Source organism: Poeciliopsis prolifica, unplaced genomic scaffold (assembly GCF_027474105.1).
Source record: "Poeciliopsis prolifica strain line A6 unplaced genomic scaffold, Auburn_PproV2 SCAFFOLD010, whole genome shotgun sequence".
Taxonomy (NCBI): Eukaryota; Metazoa; Chordata; class Actinopteri; order Cyprinodontiformes; family Poeciliidae; genus Poeciliopsis; species Poeciliopsis prolifica.
The window spans coordinates 2609642-2616038 of record NW_026562385.1 but is presented as its reverse complement, the minus strand read 5'-3'; the positions used below and the strand labels follow the sequence as shown (position 1 = coordinate 2616038).

The 6397-nt window shown below is 37.5% G+C and overlaps 1 long non-coding RNA gene across 1 annotated transcript; it reads right to left on the bottom strand.

The window, feature by feature from the left end:
• Positions 1–573: 573 nt before the first annotated feature.
• Positions 574–4330, bottom strand: LOC129363800 (uncharacterized). Its single transcript, XR_008606348.1, has 5 exons — positions 4243–4330; positions 3869–4019; positions 3641–3727; positions 933–1182; positions 574–743 (listed from the first exon to the last, which is right to left on the bottom strand). It is a non-coding gene; the product is annotated as an uncharacterized LOC129363800 (long non-coding RNA).
• Between the last annotated feature and the right edge of the window lie 2067 nt (positions 4331–6397).

Here is a 6397-nt window from a genome sequence, read left to right as displayed (position 1 = left end):
AATCTGGGTCATTTTATTATTTTAGTCAGTAAAACATTTCGTAATTTAGGAAACCCAGCCCATTGAGGCATTGACTGCAGCAATCTCTCATTCTGAGTGAAAAATAGAACTCTTCTTTTGCAAGAAGAATCTTTGAGCATAATCTGGCTCAGTGGGACAATGGAAATTTGAAAAAGAAACTGTTATGACTTTTAATACTGCTGAAGCAGAAAAGAGGGGAGGTTCTAGAGCCACCACAATAATTTATTTCTACTTTTTAGACCACAGATAGTGAAAAGGTGTTGAAAAACCTTACATTTGGTCCAACATGTTCTGTTAACCTCTCTTTTCAGAAATAGTCAGTTGTTTTCAGACAACTGGTTCTGTCTGACAACAGAAAACAAATCTCTTTCACGAGATGATCATCTTTTAGTATCGAGACTTTTCATTATAAATTGTAACCTGCTGATACTTTTCAATAAAGTTATTGAAAAGTAGTGCCTGCTCTGAGATGTGAAAAATAACAATTTAATGCTACTTTTGAGCTTGTGAGAATATATAAATTTACTCAGTATCAGACAATTTAATGTCACCTCCTAATGCAATACAATAATTTGTTGCAGCTGCTGTCCAAACACAGTGATCAGTACTGGATCTGTGTTGGTCAGGTAAAGCTTCTCTGATGAACTAGGGTTTCCAGTATGGCCTGTGACTCTTGAACTCATCACATCTTCTCAGGACTCAAAGTTCAGTCAGTGGTGTACCTACACCAAGGATGAAAAATATTACAAATATAAAACACATAGATTATTGTAACATTATTGTATAACATAATAACAAAATATATTATGCAATAAATCTGAGGGACAGAATTCAGTTCTGATCTTAGTTGCAATAATGGTACATTTAATTTGATCAAAACAATATAAAATGGTTTAGAAGGCATTCATTACCTTGAGGAAGATGGTTTTGGGCCCAGTGGGCCCAGTTAAGTCACTTTATTGTTGCTAAGCATCATGTGGCATGAAGTGAAGCATCACTACTCCTTAGCCTTTCATTGCTCCCCACTTAATGCAAAAGTATTAGCCAGATGGCCAGAAAGTTGACTTTATTCCTCTCTTTCAAGCCATCCACCTTGCAATGCTCTGCTCCCTTCCCTTTTCATGCTCCCTTCTTTCTGAAGATAACTGCAGCTGTGTTTGTCTGGTGAAAAAAAAACAACAACAAAAAACAGCAATTTGTCCTACGATATTTGTTTTGTTCACAGAGGCTCTGGGCTCTTGGCTGTTGAGAAACAATTGCTTGCTGGAGGCATGGACCATGCTGAAGTTTTTGAGTTTTACCCAGTTGCTAATGTTTACCTGTGATGTATGTAATGCATCAATCTGATGTTGAGACGCTTAAGTTGCATGTGCTGTAAATAACCAAATTCCACAGCAAAGCAAGGAATGCCAATCCAAATGAGGCTCATGTTAATGTTGATTCAATATTTTGAGGTGGCCAACACAGACTGAATGGCTTTGTTGACTCTTTTTGGTGCCATTGATAAAAGTACAGGCAGACTATAACAGTGCAGAAAATTGATATCATTGTTCACAGTTTCTCCTTCTGTTGTCTGATTGACTTGGTGAAAAATTTACCAGAGACAATCCAACTCAAGAAAGCCCACACTCTGCTGACAGCAGGAATTTTATTTTTAGCAGAATGGCACAGAAAGGCAATAGCCAGGCTACAATAGAAAGACAGAAACACACTCATTTAACACAGTGATGACATGCTTGTGAGGGATAACAGAGAGAGAAACAAAAAAACGTGACTTATTTAATTCAGAAATAATTTTCAAGGAACTGGAAAAAAGAAGGATATTTTTATGTGAAGAAAAAAATCAGATTTGTTAGCAAATATTTTAAAACTTCACCAGATGAAGTATGAAAACACGTAAAGCTGCATTTGATTTTAACAGGCACTCATCCCTACTGCACCTGGTTTACTATGTCACCTGACAAGAGCCCACCTGCGGTCCTCACTTCAGTGAATACCTTTCATCTATCTTTCTATCCTCCTCCACAAGACGCCACACTGACAGAGTAATGTCCCCTATTAGAGTCCTCATTAAAACAAGGGTCATGGGTCATACAGCAGGCCACAGGACGTCAGGCAGTCATTAAAGTTAATTGTTAGCTTGTGATCTCCATACGTTCTTCAAAAAAGTAAGTGGTTTATAGCTTTTTTGCATTTCTTAATTATACACTGTTGATTAGATTCTTCTCATCAACAGGAATGTCACTGACTTTTTTTTGTGATAACTGTGTACTTTTTGAGGGATAAGTGAGGAGGCAGAAGTTTCATTTAAGACTTCCAAGGTTTTCTCCAAAGAAAATGCATGTGCATGTTTGAGTTGAATGAAGAGTTAAAAATTATACATAGAAACTCAGCTAATCTATATCAGGGATTTTCAAATCCAGTTTGGATTTGAAACTCTCTGATAGGGTGCTTGCCAAGAAAGCTGCACCTCCTCTGGTTTTGATACTATCAAGATAAAGACTGAGCTACCTGTAAGAGTTATACGAACTCAGGTCTATTGAAAATGGATGGGCTATGTTTGAAAACCTCTATTGCCTCTGAGCAAGAAGGTCCTGGATTCAAATCTTGACCTTTTTATTTATTTATTTTTTTCTATGCAAAGAGTTGTATGTTTTCCCCATGTAGGCATGGATTCTCTCCATGTGCTACAGTTTCCTCCCACAGTCTAAAACATGACTGTTAATTGGCACCTCTCACACCCTAGTGGGGTCTGATTATGTGAGAGAGCATGGTTGATTGTCCTGTATGGCAACCTGTGTATCCCACTTTAGTCAAATGACCACTGGAGATTGTCACCAACCCAAGTATTTTCCAAATTTCATGTAAAAATATTGTATATGTCTGTCTTTACTTTTTAACCTGTAAACTACAACTTGTTCACACAATTATGGTTTTTAAAACTTCTTGAAGTTGAACATTGAATCAATATTTCACTCTAAAAAAAAAACAACAAAAAAACTATATATGCTGTTAACAGCCCACAAAGAATATACCATTCATTCCGATGATGGTTTTGCTTCCTATAATTTTAAATAGAAATGTCATCCGTAATGTTTGCCATAAAATCCGAATACATAGATCCTTCAGGGACTTCACATATTCCAGTTTTATCCAATGTCACTCGTTAAAAGTTGTGTGTTTTGAGGACTCTTTTTTTCTTGATAGCGAGCTGACCACTTCAGTAGTCCTCTACTGTGTGGCCACCTGAGAAAGAAACTGAATATAAATCCCCAACAATAGCCAGGGTGCTGAGGGAATAGGGCAAAATGGCCATTTAACAGGTGCACCTTAGCGGTTTCCGCACAGTTCCCACACATATCACAGAAACTTGTTGCCTGCCCTAGAGAGTACCCCTGAATCACTATCCAAGATCAAGTAGCGATCAATTAATGGGAGAACAAGGCATTCGCAGGGGGGATGTCCAGTGTTCCACCCGCCCCTGCTTTGACTCATAAAAGTGCCCATTTGCAACTCTATCTGTGTGGCTGCTCCACGTCAATGAGTGTGGGGCAAAGGGGGTCGGAGATATTATCGGGGTTACTGTGAGAACCGGCACTGGCATTTTCACTTGGCTGACCTTTGTTTGCATGAGTGGGGTCTGATTGGTGATGCTCTGATGAGGTCACCTGGCAAAGCAGCAGGGGGTGTCGTGCCTATTGTTCACCTGAGACAGAGGGATGAGATCTGTTGTGGGATTCTGTACACATTTAGATTTCTGAATTTCCCAAAGGTTATTATCATTATATTGCATATAATGATAAATTATCATGATTACATAAAATATTAGGTGGATAGTTTCACCTACCTGGTTAGACATTGTTTGACATTCTTTTGTTATCTTTTAAAAAGAAGTTTGCTCTTGGGTGAAGGTGATCAATGCAAGCATTGATCACCTTACATCAGGTGAGGTTGACCTGACTAATTGCATTCTTTTTCAGAAGCAAATACACTAAATCCTGGGAAACGACAAAGTCACAAATCACACCAGAAAAATATTGTCTTTGAGAGTAAATCAATTCAGTAAACATTGAGATTTAAAAAAAAAGGGCTTTGGTATTCATACTGCTATGCACTTTTGTTCTGCAAAAGACCAGTGTCTGTATATCTTTGGACTATAGATGTATATTGTTGGAATGTTTTTTATAAATGTGGTGGATAATTATTAAGAACTTCTCCTACCTCTGTTGCTCCCAGGTGGCAAAGTAGCTCCCACTGAACGTAAATCTTAGTCAAATTTAAGACTTCAGTTGTCAAACACAACTTTCGATTCTCATTTTTTACTCCTAGGTATTCTATTGATTTGAAAAATGCAACTATTTGTGTATTTTTTTTTTCAAATACTTTGCATTTTTTCTATATCATAAGATGTAATATTATTGTGTAAGAAGAGATGTGACAGAGCTGAATACTGTCAAAACAGAGGTTCATTTTACTGTCATGTGAGCACAGAGCATTAACAGGCTTTTTCAGTTGATTGAAAGTCCTCCAAAAAGTTTTAGTCACCGTTTTTGTTTTGAATCTTTTAATTTCAGGTTTCCGTTTTCACCGTCCTCTTTATCATCGTCAGAGCATAAACTGACTGACAACAAACCTGCAATTAGTTTGACAAGACAACCCCCATCTGAGTGACCTGTGCTCATTTGAATGAGTCAAAGAGTTATGGTCACCAGATCCTACTCTATAAAACACAAACAATGATGCTATATTATGTGCGCTTAGCTTCTAGGCTGGGTTAATCAATATATTAAGTCAAATTACTTTGTCACGGGTTTCCAAGGAGTTGAAATATGATATGGGTCTTTTCTCTTCCATGCTGTTCAAGATGAGAAGAGAACATGTAATTGAAGTCATTTACATGTATGTTGATCCTTTTGGGTCAGGAAACAATAATACAGTTGTAGTATTTGCTAAACACTACTGAAACCTTCACTTGAACTGTATGCCTCAAGCTAAAGTGAACAGATTCAACTAAGCTTTCTGACATCAATGGGTTTAACAACAGGCAGATGTAAAGAAAAAATCATGTCAAGCTCACTTTTAGGTACAGGGAAGGAGGAAGGAAAGAGGTTTAATGATATTTAAAACTTAAATAATGATAGTATTGGTAGAAGTGCTCCTGTTTTTACCTGCTACTAGATCCATACCAAAGCATACAGTATTCCAAGACCCTGGCTATAATTGAGAGAACTGATAGAAAGAAAAATGTATCCATGTACACTTCAACCCTCTGAAATCGGATTGATAAAACTGGATTGTGCAAAGTAATTCTACAACCAATAATTTTGTTAGAAAATATACAATTCATAAAATTTTATTTTACCCTAATGAATCAGTACACTCAAATTAAATGTTAATTTTTTATAGAATTTCTCCACCAGATAATGCCATTCAATAATATTCTAATTTATTGAATATGACTATATATGACTCCCTTGCTGGGTGGGGTACTTGGGAGCAGTTTTATGGCAATAAAAACAAAGTTTGTAGTCTCAACAGTCCAAATTTGATGCAAACGCCTTGTGGAACCTTTTATGCAACCTGGCGTCCAGGAGACTTACAATAATATTTAGCTTTCCACCCTTTTTTTGAGCCATTTAGCCCTTGGTTAAGGAAAAGTGTTTGCTCCCCTTAAAACTCACACACACACACACACAGAAAAACGAAAAATCTGCAGGGTCAAATGTCCTGAATGGGCCATTTGCCAGGTCCGTTCCATAAGCAGGATGCTGACATGCAGACAGGCTCCGGCCCTCCCAGTTCTGCAGAAACATATGAAAACAGAAACAAATCCCACCACGAGGTCCAACATCAGTGGTCCATGAGAATACAAGAGCCTGTTTTAGTCCAGGGACATCGTAGATCGCACAAGAAGATTAGTCTCCAAACTACAGGGCCTTGTGTAAATCTCCTTGTAATTGGCAAGGGATTTTGACTTGACTCCTGCACAGTGAGAGAGCAGTGCTCATTATTGCTGCCTAACTAATCCATAAACAGAAGTCGCAGCAGGTCCCCACTAAGTGCAATGAGTGATCAGATAGGAGACTTTCAGTTTGAGGGGCCACTTTTACAGAACTTAATTGTTCTTACTTTATTGACCAACTCTGATAACACTGAACTTCACTCTTATTTTGCTGACCAGTGAATGGAGGTCAGCTGGTAACAAATCACAGGCTGAATAAATCACAAAAATATACATCTCCTATATTACCTGCGATGGTTGAAGGACTTAAACTTTGTTTTAAAGATAACAGATGGGCATTCACTAAAACATAATTCTTATTTATCTCTTGAGAAACTACAATTTTTTAAAAATCATTCCTAATTGTTTTGCTAT